General features: G+C 36.5%; 1 protein-coding gene across 12 annotated transcripts in view; it reads right to left on the reverse strand.

Moving 5' to 3' along the window:
- LCORL (ligand dependent nuclear receptor corepressor like) overlaps window positions 1-17,473 on the reverse strand; it is a 182,532-nt gene that overhangs the window by 61,040 nt on the left and 104,019 nt on the right. The window lies entirely within an intron of this gene.

Below are 17,473 nucleotides of genomic sequence, written 5' to 3' on the forward strand. Positions count from 1 at the left end.
ACTCCTAAATATTTCAGCACTCATCCACTAAGATTCCCCTATAAGAACAGCAATACCATTATTTAGAGTCTTCATCAGTCCTTGATCCCAAAACATGTTAGTCAGCTATAACCAAAATAAAGGTAAGTAGTCGACTGATGCTAAAGCTGAAACTCCAATACTTTGGCCACCTCATGAGACGAGTTGACTCACTGGAAAAGACTCTGATGCTGGGAAAGGTTGGGGGCGGGAGGAGAAGGGGACGACGGAGAATGAGATGGCTGGATGGCATCACCGACTCTGTGGACATGAGTTTGAGTGTACTCCGGGAGTTGGTGATGGACAGGGAGGCCTGGCGTGCTGTGATTCATGGGGTCGCGGAGAGTCGGACACGACTGAGCGACTGAACTGAACTGAACTGAACTGAGTCATATACAATTCTGCTTGAAACCTATACGAGAGGTAATAACAATTAAATGATTTTATAGTAACAAGTGTGGAATAAATAAATTTATAAACAGCATATAATAAGTAAAAAAGAGTTGTGATATTGGGTGGTAGTGGTGGTGGTTTTTCCACACACACACTACTGGTTTCACCCCAATCCTTTTATTTACCCTGCTCCTTCAGAGGTAGAATGACTGTGAAATGGGAAGGATGACTAAGCTTATCTGGTTAGGCTCTGTGCTTCCTCTTTGGAAGTGGGCCTACTTCTAGAGATATTAATTCTCTGCTCATTACCACCTCAACTCTTACCCAGACAAATCAGTGTTGTGTGAACAGACCTGCCTTGACCCCAAGCTGTCTGAGACTGAAGGCTTATGTCGTCTTAGTTGAAGCGCCTAAGAGATCTGAAGGCAAATCCTCCAACCAGCAACTATTTTTAAAAAGGTGAGGAAAGGCAACAAACCACCTCCACCATGACCACCATCATATCTGATTAGCAAAATGCAATCTAAACCGACATCAATCTGTTTACGGTCTAGAAGAAGTATCAATATATTTGATCACAGGGTGCTTTTTTGGATCTGCTAGAGATGTCGGACACGACTGAAGCGACTTAGCATCAGCAGCAGAGATGTTGAACAATAAACATCTTCTTAATATTAGCTCTTTCAAGACAATTTTGAATTCTGAAAAAAACATCTGAGGAGGGATTATGGGCTTATAAAAAAAGTAATATTTATCTCATATTTATTCTTTGTTTAGAACTCAGTGGGGAAGGGAGGCACTAGTTGTTCTAGGGTACTAAAAAGAAAGACTTGCCTATACACTTGACCCTTGAACAACATGAGTTTGAACTGTAGAAGTGCACATAGACATGAATTTTTTTCCCAGTAAGTATGTACTACAGTACTACACAATCCATAGTTGGTTCAATCTGTAGATGTGGAACCCCAAATACGAACGGCCCACAATAAAGTTAAGAGTTTTGACTATGCAGAGGGTCATGCTCCAAACTCCCATGTTGTTCAAGGGTCAGTTGTATATATTATATCCCCATGGCTTATTTATTTTAAAACTGGAGGTTTGTACCTCTTAATGTCCCTCTCTTCACTTATTCATCCCCCAACACCCCTCTCTCCTCTGGCAACCACTTGTTTGTTCTCTGTAACTATGAGTCTGTTTCACTTTGTTTTGTTTCTTAGGTTCCACATGTAAGTGAGAATATATAATACAAGGTATATGGCCCATGGTATTGAAATAACTTGGTATGGGAACAGACTGTTAACTAAATTTATTGTGGTGATCATTTCATCATGTATGTCAAATCATCCCATAGTATACCTGAAACTAAAATAATATTGTACATCAACTAAATTTTAGTGAAAAAAGACTGACAGATTGAAATCTTAGACATCTTTATAAATTTAGGCTAGTTACACACCCCTCCATATTTTAGTTTCTCTGTTCATAAAATGGAAATAACAGAAATTTGGAGAACATAATATGGCTTGCTCAGAGGATATTTTAAGATTGTATGAGATTATAGATAAAATACTGAGTTCTTATACTTGGCATTTTAATAACTGACACTAACTACACTGTTATCTTAGATTGCAGTGAACATAACAAGAGAAACAAGAAGATTCAGGCTGAGCAGTTATATTTTATTTAAATCATAAAATGTCAACTAAGTAGAAATATTAACTAGGTTAATATGTAAATTATTAACTAGCTTGGAAAATACAAAGGACATAATTTCTAAGCCTATGTGATATATTTTGATCCAGAATAGACAGTATTAGCATATGTAACCTAACTAAAGTGATTTATATCAAAGCAAGAGATTTCTATGTTACACAGAAGGATTCCTAATTAATACTATTTCTTGATGACTTCCTTCAGGAATCCTTGAAGGTGTTCGGCAAACCATTTCTCCATCATTTTTCAAACCTAATCTTGCTTTGCATTATGTGTTAAAAGGAGATACTGGATTTACTTCTATGTATTTTGGTTAACTGACCTGTAATTTACTGGTTAATGTTTCTTTGTAAATTCAAAATAATTAAATTCATAAAAAAGGGATAGAAATATGATCACATTCATATCATATGACTAGAGCTACACTTTTAGAGTTGAGTTTAGAGCTCAGTTATTAATCTACTCAGTTTCTGCTTGTTTATATTGGGAGTACATCTATGTGTATAACCAAAAGACTTGGCAAACAGCAAAAAAACAAATAAGGTTTAAAAAGACAAAGAGATAAAGAAAATGCTACTCAGTTGCTAATTAGTTAGTGAGCCTTCTAGATTTCTTGCACAAGTGGTCACAATTACAAAAAAATGAATTAACTAAAGATCTTGATCAGGGATATACCCTCAAGTGGTTTCAGAAGTTAGGCAACTAATAAACACTGGGCTAGAAGAGAAAATATGTTGCCACATGGAAATGGTATGCCCCTAAGAAGACAGAAATAATTTGTTTTTGCCCCATCTCTTTATTTTTCAAATTTAACAAATTCAAGAATTTAGCAAGTTCTTTGTGGTGGCCAGATGGTCCTTAATGATTCCCACTTTCACCTCCTGGTCTCCAGTGTTGCATAGTCCCTTCCACATTGTATGAAGGGTAAAACGTGAGATTAAAATAACATACTGCAAAAGTGTACGTCACTTCCAAGATTAGGTTATAAGAGAATATGGCTTCTATACTGGATACTCTGAACACTGATGCTCACTGTCACCCCCTTCTATTCTACGCTCTTGCTCTCTCATCACTCACTCTGGAGAAAGTTGTACTGTGAGTGGCACTGAGGAGGCTCACAAGGAGAGGAACTGAAGTATCCTGCAAACAGCAGAATGACCGAACATGGAAAAAGATGCTTAACACCAATCAACTCCCAAATGACTGAAAAGGAAAACAACATACCAAAAGGTACGTGATGAAGCTAAAACGGTGATTAGAGAGCAACTTACAGCAATAAACATAGATATTAAAAAATTCAACTCAACCTGGCCCTCCTTAAGATAAAATGATTTGAAAATTAAACCCAAAGCAAGAATAGAGGAAGAAATGAATAAAAAGAGCAAAATATATTGAATAGGAGAAGGGAAAGGCAAGACAAGGTGAGATAAAGAGAAGATCAATAAAACAAAAAACGAATTCTTTGAAAAGATTAAAAAAACTGACCAAGAATAAAAATATTTAAATTTGTAAAATTAGAAATGAAGGAAGAGATATCACCATAACATTAAAGAAACACAAAAAGAAATTTAAAAAAGCTACACATCAACAAATTAGATATCCTAGATGAAAAGGCCAAATTCCTAGAATGACAAAAACTATCAAACTCACTCAAGAAGTAATAAAAAACTTGAACAGACATACAAGTAAAGAGACTGAATTAGTAGACAAAACTCTTGTCACAAAGAAAAGCCCAGGAACAGATAGATTTACTGGTGAATTCTATTAGATATTTAAAGAAGAACTAAAACTAATCCTTCACAAACTCCAAAAAAAGAGATGAGGAAGGAACACTTCCCAACGCATCCTATGAGGGCAGTGTTTGCCTGATACCAAAACCAGACAAAGAAACCACACAAAAAGAAAACTACCAAATCAAATGAAAACTATTAATTATGAATAGACAAAAAATCCAGTTGACCCTGAAGCAACATGGTTTTGAGCTATCTTGTTGTTGGGGCTTTCCTCGTAGCTCAGCTGGTAAAGAATCCGTATACGTGGATTTTTTTTTCAACAGCAGATACTACAGTACTACACCATTTGTGGTTGGTTGAATCTTAGTGGATGTGGAACTGCAAATTCAGAGGGCTGGCAGTAAGTCATATATGAATTTTTGGTTGTACAAGGGTCAGACTCTATCTATGACATGTTTGAGGGTCAACTCTCCTATCAAACAGAACCTAGCAACACACAATAAAAAGGATTATACATCAACACCAAGTGAGATTTATCCCCAAGATGCAAGGTTAGTTTAACATATAAAAACCAGTCAAGCAATGTAATATAACATATTAAGAAAGGACAAAAGCCACATAAGAATCTCCACAGACGTAGAAAAGCACTTTATAACCTTTTCATGATAAAAACATGGAAAAAACTAGGAATAGAAGGAAATTACCTCAATCAAAGAAAGGGCATCTATGAAAAATCTACAGATAACATCATACTTAATGGTGAAAGACTGAAAGTTTCCCCAAAAATATCAGAACAAGAAAAGGACATATGCTCTCACCATTTCTATTCAACATGTACTGGAGGTTCTAGCCAGTGCAATTAGGCAAGAAAAGGAAGTAAAGGCCACTTGGATTGAAAAATTAGAAGTAAAACTTTCTTTATAGATAATGCAATGTTGTATATAGGAATTTCTAAGGAATCCACACACACAAAATTTTAGAACTAGGTAAGTTCAGCAAGGTTACAGGATGCCATGTCAATATACAAAAATCAATTTTACTTCTACACAATGGCACGAAGAATCCCAAAATGAAATAATTAGGAAAATAACTCCATTTACAACATATTACAAAGAAAAATAAGTCTGAAAAAGCATAAAGAGAACCAAAATAAACAGAAATACGTCCTATGTTCATGAACTGGAAGATTTAATATTGTTAACATGATAATATTCCCCAAATTGATCAACAAATTTAACACAATCTCTTATCAGAGCCCTAGGTGGCATTTTTGTAGAAACTGACAAGCTGATTCTAAAATGCATATCGAAATGCAAGGAATCCAGAATAGCCAAAACAATCTTGAAAAAGAACTAAATTGGAAGACAAGCAATTCCTGATATCAAAACTTATTAAAACGTGTAATAATCAAGACTAGGTGTTAATGGCATAAGGATAGACATATAGATCAACAGAGCAGAACTGAGCCCCAAGAAAAACCCTTAATTTATTAACAAAAAAAATTTTTTTCCTCCCTTCATTCCTTCCTCCCAGGCTTGCCTTCTTCCAAGCTATTTTCCTAAAAGAACCGAAGGAGATCTACAACAATAATTCATTCAACAAAATCCCTGAGAACTTATTATATGCCAGGAACTAAGCTATTATCCAGGAATTCAAAATGAACAAAATAGACACAATCTCAGAGCTCATGCGAAGAACACATATCTTAATCTATTTTTGTTAATAGTACCAAGAAAATTCAAGGAAGATAATAATTGTCTTTTCAATAAATTTTGCTTAGGACAACCGGATATTTATATGCAAAATAATGAAGGTGGACCTCTACCTCATACCATTAGAATAATTAACCCCAAAACAGATTAATGATCTAAATACAGGACCTAAAACTATAAAAATCTGAAAGAAAACATAAACATAAATTTACTTATAAACATAAGTATAAAGTATAAAGATGCTTACTCCTTGGAAGGAAAGTTATGACCAACCTTGATAATATATTAAAAAGCAGAGACATTACTTTGCCAACAAAGGTCCGTCTAGTCAAGGCTATGGTTTTTCCCGTGGTCATGTATGGATGTGAGAGTTGGACTGTGAAGAAAGCTGAGCACCGAAGAATTGATGCTTTTGAACTGTGGTGTTGGAGAAGACTCTTGAGAGTCCCTTGTACCGCAAGGAGATCCAACCAGTCCATTCTAGGGGAGATCGATCCTGGGTGTTCATTGGAAGGACTGATGCTCAAGCTGAAACTGCAATACTTTGGCCACCTCATGCGACGAGCTGACTCACTGGAAAAGACTGATGCTGGGAAAGGTTGGGGGAGGGAGGAGAAGGGGACGACAGAGAGTGAGATGGCTGGATGGCATCACCGACTCTGTGGACACGAGTTTGAGTGAACTCCGGGAGTTGGTGATGGATAGGGAGGCCTGGCGTGCTGTGATTCATGGGGTCGCGGAGACTCGGACACGACTGAGCGACTGAACTGAACTGAACTGAACTGATAAAGACCTTAGATTAAATCAGTGATTCCTTAGATCTGACACTAAAACACATGCAATGAAAGGAAAAACAGATATAAACAACTTGATTAAAATTTAAAATGTTTGTACTTCAAAGGAAATTATCAATAAGTGAATACAGTCCACAGAACAGGAGTAAATATTTACAAATCACATGTCTGTTAAGGGTCTACTCTCCAAGTATATAAAGAACTTTTATAACCCAACAATAAAGAAACAAATGCCCAATTAAAGAGAAAATGATTTGAGCAGGCATTTCTCCAAATAAGATATTACTAATGACCAGTAAGCACATGACAAGATGCATTTCCCTAAAGCACATTAGTCTTTAGGGAAATGCAAATCAAAACCAGAATGAGATATTACTTCACACCGAGAAGGAGAATTATAATAAATGCAGATAACAAGAGCAACTGAGGATGTGAAGAAATTTGAGTCCTCATACACCGTAGGTGGAAATGCAAAATAGTGCAGTCTTTTGGAAAACACACTTTGATAACACATTGGTGGTGGTGGTTTAGTCACTAAGTCGTGTTGCGATCCCGTGGACTGTAGCCCACCAGGTCCTCTGTCCATGGGATTTTCCAGGCAAGAATACTGGAGTGGGTTGCCGTTTCCTTCTCCAGGGGATCTTCCCGACCCAGGGATCGGTCCCAGGTCTCCTGCGTTGCAGGCAGATTCTTCACCAACTGAGCTACGAGGGAAGCCCTTGATAACATATTAAAAAATGTAAACAAAGGATTGCCATATGACCCAGCAAATTCTTCCCCCAGGTATACAACCAAGAAAACTGTTCAGTCAAAAATGTGTATGAATGTTCACAGCAGCATTATTCATAACAACCAAAAAGTAGAAACAACCCAATTGAACATCAACTGGTGAATATATAAATAAAATGTAGTATATTTATACAATAGAGTATTATTCAGTCATAAAAGGAAACACAGAACTGACATGTTACCAGAAGAATGAACCTCAAAAGCATGCTAAATGAAGGTTGTGCATAGTACAACATTTATGTGAAATGTTTAAAACAGGCAAATCTAGAAAGATAGATTTGTTAGTGATTGCCAGAGCCTGGAGAAGAGTAGAATGATGAGGAATGAGTGCTAATCTAATAATGGGTTTTTTAAGGATGAAGAATATATTCTATAGATAGTGGTAATGGTCATAAAACTTTGTGAATGACTATATTAAAAACCACTGAATTTTATACTTTAAAAAGTAAATTTTATAGAATGAAAATTATATCTGTATTAAAAAAAAGAAAAATAGGAGAAAAGGATCAATTAGAGTTGAACTTCGAGCCTAAAGGGCAGATTCAAGAGCCATAAAGAATTATTCCTTAAGATCTAATCAAATAAACTTCCAACATTTGCCCAGCTGGATTTCAGAACTGCTATGGAACAGTGATCCGTGTGTGTATCCAATTTCCCCATTTCAAACAGGACTGTTTACGGTGGTTATCCTATGCCTGTCCTAACACTGTATGTTGGGTATGAATGGGCAAGTAATTTGTCTTTTTTTTTTTAAAGGTCTACAGATCAAGAGAAACTATACCAATGGAATTATACCCAAGGAACTTCATTTGTATCTAAACTGAGTTAGATAACAAGAGCATGATTTTTGAGATGATACCACAGTAAGACTTTTGGAAGTCTTGGTCAGGGGTGAGTATATTTTACATATGGGAGACACATGCATCACCAGAACCAACTGATTCCAGCTTCCTTGTATTCACTCCTTGTTAAGTATTCTTCTACACTGACAGGTAACATATAATGCTATTACTTACCTATAGCACCTTATATAATATGAAGAGCTCTAACATACATTGATATCACTTAATGACAAATATCATATTAGATCAGAAAATGATATAATGAAAGGGAAGGGAAGGGAAGTCTTGCAGCACTACTGACGGTGTACAGTTCTTGCCCTTGCCTTTTATTCTTCCCCAGTTATTTTTTTAAAATTTCAATCTTTAGAAAAGTTGAAGAATACAATGTATTTCCACAAAATTTTACCTCCATAGATTCAACTACTGACATTTTGTTTCATTTGATTTACATATACACTCACACACACAAGTTATTTATGGGTGAAGGATTTGAAACCTGTAGATACCACGAAGCTTTAACTCTAATTGAGTAATAAACAACAACAACATTATGAAACATAACTATAATGCCATCATCCCTTTCAAAAAAATTAACACTAACAATATTTTCCCCAACTCTCCCCCTTTTCTCCTTTACAGCTTTTTCTTCCCCAACCTCAGGTTGCAATCTAGGGTTCCATATTGTACTTGACTGTCATGTCTCCCGAGTCTTTTTTCCTGTTTTTTTTTTTTTTAAGAAAAAGAAAAAAGAAAAAAAAAAAAACCCTTAAGACGCCATTTATCTTGTAGTATTGTACTAAAGTCTAGATTAGCTCCATTAAGATTTCAGTTCAGGTTAATCATTTCTGACAACAGTACACAGATGGTATGCCTCCTTAATATATCATAACAGTTCATCTCAGCATTAGTAATGTTGATCAGTAGCTTTAAGGTGGTTATTCAACAAATATTTCCATTGTAGAGTTTATATTTTAATATATTGATAATTATCCTCTTCCCCAACAATCTTGTATTTGCTTAATGGTTTCTGTATCAATTGGTTATCTCTGCCAGAACCAACTGGTATACTAGTGGTTACAAATCAGTAATTTTTTTAAGTCCACTATTCATTCTCTATTTTTCTGTAGCATTCTTTAAAAAAAAAGAAAAGAAAAAAAAAGAAATGCCTTCTCTTCTCTGACCCCCACACCTTTTTTGGTTTTGTTTCTTTTTATCACAATGAAAAAGAAACATAGATTGTTTCTTATTAACTAATATGTTATCTAGGACTTCATTACTCTAATGCACAAATGATTCGAAATCTGGCCAGTGGAAAGCCCTTCATACTGGTCCTTACATACTTTCAATGTATCTTGAGGACTTCTTTTTTTTTAGCATATAAAAATGTTCCTTGTCCGCTGTCTACTTTTCCTGTCCCTGACTTGGAATCAACCAAATGTCCTATTTTTGCTATTTGTGGTGAAAGTGAAAGTCGTTTAGTTGTGCCTGACTCTTTGAGAATATACAGTCCATGGAATTCTCCAGTCCAGAATACTGGAGTGGGTAGCCCTTCCCTTCTCCAGGGGATCGTCCCAACCCAGGGATCAAACCCAGGTCTCCCACATTGCAGGCGGATTCTTTACCAGCTAAGCCACAGGGAAGTCCAAGAATATTGGACTGCGTAGCCTGTTTCTTCTCCAGTGGATCTTCCCAACCCAGGACCAAGCCGGGGTCTCCTGCCTTGCAGGCGAATTCTTAGCCAACTGAGCTAGCAAGGAAGCCTACTTGTGGTAAGGACTGGCATAAGTGTGGTCACTGCTACTGCCATGTCACTGCTTCTAGAATTTTATAGTAGGCAAAGTTAATAAATGCTAAAATATATATATATTTAAATCATTAGTTCATATTGTTATCTCTATAACTATGGAGTTCTTCTCTTTCCCCGTTCCATATTTTTATTCCCTTAACAGTAAAAACTCAGAATTACCACACAATGACTGAAATATGTTTATCTTTAAAATATATTCCACTGAGAACAGAGTACTATATTAGTAATCTGAGTTAATTCTTCCTGTACTATCAATATGAAATACAGTTAGGTTCATTTGCTTTTTTGTTTTACCCAATCACATCCTTGTTGATTTTATTTAAAAAAAATGCACAAAATTAACATGTCTCAAAACTATACAAGTCTCAAAAAAGGTTCACTTATTTTCCACCACTCCCAAAGTAACCAAATTTCTTGTTTCTACTTTATCCTTTTGTGTTTCTTGTATAAAAATAAGAAAATGCTCATATATTCTTTCCTCTTCGTCTAAAAGATTATCAGTTCAGTTTAGTTCTCTTGGTCAGTCGTGTCTGACTCTCTGTGACCCCATGGACTGCAGCACGCCAGGCTTCCCGGTCCATCATCAACTCCCAGAGCCTGGTCAAACCCATGTCCATCAATTCAGTGATGCCATCCAACAATCTCATCCTCTGTCATCCCCTTCTCCTCCAGCCTTCAATCTTGCCCAGCATCTGGGTCTTTTCCAAGGAGTCAGTTCTTCGCATCAGTTGGCCAAAGTATTGGAGTTTCAGCTTCAGCATCAGTCCTTCCAATGAATATTCAGGACTGATTTCCTTCAGGATGGACTGGTTGGATCTCCTTGCAGTCCAAGATTCTCAAGAGTCTTCTCCAACATCACAGTTCAAAAGCATCAATTCTTCGGCTTTCAGCCTTCTTAATGGTCCAACTGTCACATCCATACCTGACTACTGGAAAAACCAAAGCTTTGACTAGATGCTCTTTGTCGGCAAGGTAATGTCTCTGTTTTTTAATATGCTGTCTAGGTTGGTCATAGCTTTTCTTTCAAGGAGCAAATGTCTTTTAATTTCATGGCTGCGGTCATTATCTGCAGTGATTTTGGAGCCCCCCAAAATAAAGCCTGCCACTGTTTCCATTGTTTCCCCATCTATTTGCCATGAAGTGAGAGGACTGGATGCCATGATCTTAGTTTTTTGAATGTTGAATTTTGGGGGTTTTTTAAAATTTTTTATTGAAGGATAACTGCTTTACAGAATTTTGCTGTCTTCTGTCAAAGCGCAATATGAATCAGCCATAGGTATACATATATCCCCTCTCTTTTGAATCTCCCTCCCTGAATGATGAGTTTTAAACCAGCTTTTTCACTCTCCTTTCACTTTCATCAAGAAGCTCCTCAGTTCCTCTTTGCTTTCTGCCATAAGGGTGGTGTCATCTGCATATCTGAGGTTGTTGATATTTCTTCCAGCAATCTTGATTCCAGCTTGGGCTTCATCCAGCCTGGCATTTCACATGATGTACTCTGCATTAATAACAAACCATATTTGCCCTTTTTCCTCTTGTTTTTTAACGTAAAAATACATACCAAGTTAATTCTTATCAGTTCATATAGTAAAAACTTTTACTGAAGTATAATTCATTTACAATATTAAATAGGTGTGCAAAAAAGTGATTCACAATTTTTAAAAATTATATTCCATTTATAGTTATTGGCATATTCCCTGTATTGTACCATTACCATACATCTGTGTAGCTTTTTTATTTTCCACAATAGTTTATGTAAAAACTATTTTAAACTATTTTCCACAATAGTTTGTACCTCTAAATCTATCTTGCTCCTCCCCTTCTCTCTCCCCACTGATAATCACTAGTTTTGTCTCTACCTGTGAGTCCACTTCTTTGTTATATTCAGTAGTTTCTTATTTTTAAGAAGCCACATTTAAATGATATGCACTATTTGTCTTTCTCTAACTTATTTTATAAGCATAATACCCTCTAAGGTTCATCCACATTGCTGAATTTTTCATTCCTTTTTATGGCTTAGTATTCTGTTGCATATATATGCCATATCTTCTTTATCCATTCATCTGTGATGAACATTTAGGTCACTTTATTATTTTCTACTACTGCTGCTGCTCAGCAGCTTCACTTGCATCCAACTCTTTGTGACCCTATGGACTGTAGCCTACCTGTCTATGGGATTCTCCTGTCCATGGGATTCTCATGTTCCTTGTCCATGAGATTCTCCAGGCAAGAATACTGGAATGGAGTGCCATGCCCTCCTCCAGGGCATCTTCCCAACCTAAGGACTGAACCCACATCTCTTACGTCTCCTGCACTAGCAGGCAGGTTCTTTACCACTAGTGCCACCTGGGAAGCCCATTCTATTCTACAGTTCCATGGTAATCCATTGTTTCTACCACATGGTCAACCTGTTTCTAGAGTGAGTGAGTGAAAGCTGCTCAGTCATGTCTGACTCTGCAACCCCATGGACTATACGATTCATGGAATTCTCCAGGCCAGAATACTGGAGTGGGTAACCTTTCCCTTCTCCAGTGGATCTTCCCCACCCAGAAATGGAACCAGGGTCTCCTGCACTGCAGGCAGATTCTTTACCAACTGAGCTATGAGGGAAGCCCTGTTTCTCAGGTATACGCATGTAAGTGATTTCTAATATTTTGCTGTTCTAAACAATGCTGCAATAAATAATTCTGTGCATTTCTATTTTCACTATGTTAAACACGTACCACTGGGAAAAGTATAAGTGGGATTACTGAATCAAAGGGTAAATTCACATGTACTTTAATAGATATGCCTAATACCTCTTTGTGGGGACTAAATCATTTTATACTTGCCACTGCAACTAATAAGTGACTGTTTCCTCATAGGTTCCTTAACAGAGTGCTCTCAGGCTTTTGAATTTTTGCTAATCTCACAAGAGAAACAGTAACTCAGTATCATTTTAACTTGTAGTTCTAGAACAAATTTAAGGGCTGTTTAAATGTCTTATAACACTCTGCTCATGCCTTTTGTCTATTTTTCTATTAACTCAACTTTGGTTGATCTACAGTGTTGTGTTGGTTTCGGGTGTATAGCAAAATAAATCAGTTACACATATTTATACATCCACTCTTTTTTTTTTAAAGATTCTTTTCCCATATAGGCCATTACAGAGTACTGAGTAGAGTTCCCGATGCTATACAACAGGTTCTTATTAATTATCTATTTTATATATAGTAGTGTGTATGATGGAGAAGGAAATGGCAACCCACTCCAGTGATCTTGCCTGGAGAATCCCAGGGACGGCGGAGCCTGGTAGGCTTCCGTCTATGGGGTCACACAGAGTCGGACACGACTGAAGTGACTGAGCAGCAGCAGCAGTGTGTATGAAAAAGTGAAAGTGACAGTCAGTCCTGTCCAACTCTTTGCAACCCCATGAACTGCAGCCTTCCAGACTCCTTTGTCCATGGAATTCTTTAGGCAAGAATACTAGAGTGGGTAGTCATTCCCTTTTCCAGGGGGGTCTTCTTGACCCAGGGATTGGACCTGGGTCTCTGTGCTGCAGGCAGATTCTTTACCATCTGAGCCACCAGGGCAAGTCTAGCAGTGTATATGTCAGTCCTGATCTCCCAATTTATCCCTCCCCCTCCTATATCCCCTGGTAACCATAAGTTTGTTTCTACATCTGTGACTCTACTTCTGTTTTGTAAATAAATTCATTTATACCTTTTAAATTTAGATTTCACATATAAGCAATATTATATATTTATCTGTGTCTTCACTCAGTATGACAATCTGTAGGTCCATCCATGTTTCTGCAAATGACATTATTCCATTCTTTTTTATTGCTGAATAGTATTTCATTGCATATATGTGCTGCATTTTTATCAGATTCTCTGGTGGATCAGGTGATAAAGAATCTGCCTGTAATGCAGGAGACCCAGGTTCAATTCCTGGTTGGGAAGATCCCCTGGAGAAGGGAATGGCAACCCACTCCAGTATTCTTGCCTGGAGAATTCCATGGACAGAGGAACCTGGCAGGCTACAAACCATGGGGGTTGCAAACAGTTGGACATGACTGAGTGACTAACACTTTCACTTAAACTAAATCTTTATCCGTCCCTTTGCTGATGTACACTTAGGTTGCTTCCACATCCTGGCTATTGTAAACAGTGCTGCAATGAACATGAGTGTGGTGCATGGATCTTTTTGAATTATAGTTTTTTCCAGGTATATGCCCAGGAGAAATTCCTGGGTGGAATTCTTCTGTCATATGCTAGTTCTATTTTTAGTTTTTTAAGGAACCTCCATACAGTTCTCCATAGTGGCTGTGCCAATTTACATCCCCAACAACAGTGTATGAGGGTTCCCTCGGGACCTTAAATTTTTATGGTCTGAAAAATTTCATGAAACATAGAGATTAGCTTATGTTAGAGGATTTGGTAAAATATAACTTTAAAATTTTCTGGATTAGTGCTTTTGTTGAGGGTTCTTGATACTTTTTCCATTTCTTTTAAAAAAAAAAAAAAAGGCCTGTTTAAGCCTTCTAGTTTTTCAGAGACAACGTTGGTAAACTGGATTTTCCTATTAATTATCCATCTCACCTAAGTTACACAGAACAGAATCTATGACTTTTTAAACTTTCTGCTTAAATGATTATTTCTCCCTTGTCATGTCTTCTGTATCTCTCCTTTTCCCCTCTGTACTAACCTCTCTCCTGTTACTACCCTGCCAAAATTTACCAAATTTTCTAAGATCAGCTAACCTCTATGTTCCATAACTAGTACTTTTCTATTCTGTGGCCTTTTCTAAAGAACAAACTTTTTTTCTATTTATTTTTTAGTCATTGTTTTTCTGTTCCCTACCTTAATAATTTTTGCTCTCATCTCTATTATGTCCTTCTTTGATCATTATTCTGATTTACTTTGTGATTTTTCTTTTGGGGTGGGGGATGCACCACGCAGCTTGTGGTATCTTAGTTCCCTGCAGTGGAAGCATGGAGACCTAACCACTGGACTGCCAAGGAATTCCAACTTTGTGATTTTTTTCCTTGCTTTTCTTATGGGAATTCAACTTCTCATTCTTTCATCTTTACTGATAAACATATTAAAGGCCAAATGTTTTTAAAGTCACTATTTTAATTATATTCCCTGGATTCCTACACATAGCTTTTTCATCATCAGTGTATTTTAAAGAGATTCTATACTTTTTTTCTTCCCTCTCACATTAAAGTTTTTGTTTTTTAAAAAATAATTTTATTTATTTATATTTGGCTGTGCTGGGTCTTTGTTGCTGTGCAGGCTTTTCTCTAGTTGAGGTGAGTGGGATTCTCACTGTGGTGGCTTCTCTTGTTGCAGAGCATGCGCTTTAGGGCACTCAGGCTTCAGTTGTTGTAGCACACAAGCTCAGCAGTTGCAGCTCACAGGCTCCAGAGCACAGGCTCAATAGTTGTGGCACACGGGCTTAGCATGTTGGATTCTCCTAGATCAGGGATCGAACCTGTGTCTCCTGCATTGTCAGGTGGATTCTTTACCTTGAAAAATCAAAGTCTTAGTCATTCAGTCCTGACTCTGCAACCCCATGGACTGTAGCCCACCAGGTTCATCTGTCCATGGAATTCTCCAAGCAAGAATACTGCCATTCCCTTCTCCAGGAGGTCTTGCCGACCCAGGGATCGAACCCAGGCCTCCAGCACTGCAGGCAGATTCTTACTGTCTGAGCTACCAGGGATGCCCCTTCTTTATCCTAAAGCTCCTTAAAACAATATTTACATTGTAGGTGAACATGACTGGTTTTTGCTGCTATTATTCATTTCTGTCTTTACTGTATTATGATGAAAAATAAATTTTGCAATGTTTCTACTTTATGAACTACCTCAGAATTTCTTTATGACATAGTATATAAATTTTCTGTGAATGTTCCAGATACACTTAAGAGGAAATAGTATTATCTGAGGACAGAGTTCAAATTGTATCCATAAACTATTATTTACTATTTACTATTATTTAATATATAACAACTATTAATTACTATTATTTTAGGTCTTTTACATCCTTACTTATTTTAGATCCACTTTACCAATTAGAAGTGACATGTTAATACTCTTTGAGTGTTTGTCCTTTACCCTGAATACTCTCGTTTCTGCTTTATGAAGGTGGTTGCTTTATTACTTGGTACACAGACATTAAAAAATGCTGTATCAACATTATGAGTTAAGGCCCTTAACCAAGCCTTTTGTCCTCAAGATAATCAATGTAATTTGGTATGCAAGAGAAATATTTGAGTACTTCACCTTTAATTGTACAGAATGTTTTTTTAGATGTCTAACCCAAGGGTTAAATTTTCATAAATTAAAACAATTTTATTCCTTCATCAAGGGCACTCTTAATAGCCACCCCCCTTTTTAACACAATGTGTGTGATGCTTAAGCACACAAGGACTACTAGGTATAGTTTACTGTCCCTGGCTTGATTTATGCTAGGGTACCAGTAATTTTCCCCAACATTGCTTTTGTACTATTAGTGTAAATGTTAACACAGCAAAAGTGGCAAATAACATCTCAGAATTTTTTTTTTTTTTTAAAGTTCTGACCTTGCAGATTTCATGAATGAGTCTTAGAGACCCAAGAGCTCCATATATCACTCTTGGAGAACCACCAAAACTAATATATTTTTATCCCATAAAAACAGTATTTTTAGTTTAGTTGCTAAGTCATGTCTGACTCTCTGCAACCCCAAGGACTGTAGCCTGCCAAGCTCCTCCGTCCATGGCAAGTATACTGGAGTGGGTTGCCATTTGCTGGAAGGCAATATAGAAGAATCGCTGGAAGTACATCACTGTAGTAAGATATACCTGGAATCAAATTCCAGCTCTGCTGAATACAGGCTATATAGCATTGTGTAAGTTATTTTGTAAACCGTAATTTCTTTCTCTGTAAAGTGATTCTACACATACTCTCTAAAGGAGTTGCTTCCAGGATTAAATGAACTAATACATAGACAGCACTTACCCAATGCCTATTACATAGTCCTCAAAGAGTAATGGCCTAATTATGTAATTTTTATATAATGTAGCTATTTGCTAACAATCCCTATCAGAAGAAAAATATCAAAGACAATAATCTGAGAAATTTTTTAGAATAAAATCTCTACAAATGAGCAATATCCTTGAAGAACAAATTCCTAGAATTTTAGAATGTGTAATTTCAGATACCAGCATATTGTGACCTTTTAATTTCAGTAATTTTTTTACAAAACAGACCTTTTAACTTTGTCTATCTTCTCTATTTTATCTTTGCATTTTGTTTTACAAGTTTTATTCAATATTCTTTGTTTGCCTTTCTCCTACTTATTTAGCGTAACTTCGAAAAAAAAAAACTCCTTCCATTAGATGCTTCAGTCACTTATTAAATTCCAATCCTTTTCTTAAGTAAAATAAAAATTTAAGGCTATAAATTACCTTCTACTAAATTCTATAAGCACTATAAGTTTTAAAATGTATTTTTAACACCATTTAGTGCCAAATATATTCTGAAAATCATTAGGATTTCTTCTTTATCCCATAAATTTCTTAGAAATGTTGAAAATTTCCATACACATAAACTTCTTCATTTAAAACATCTTTTTGTTATTGATTACTATCTTAACTGAACTTTATCAAGAAATATGGTCTGTATGATACCAGTTTTTAGTTGCTG

This window comes from Moschus berezovskii, chromosome 5 (assembly GCF_049115385.1).
Source record: "Moschus berezovskii isolate FMDL1 chromosome 5, NW_MosBer_1.0, whole genome shotgun sequence".
NCBI lineage: Eukaryota > Metazoa > Chordata > Mammalia > Artiodactyla > Moschidae > Moschus > Moschus berezovskii.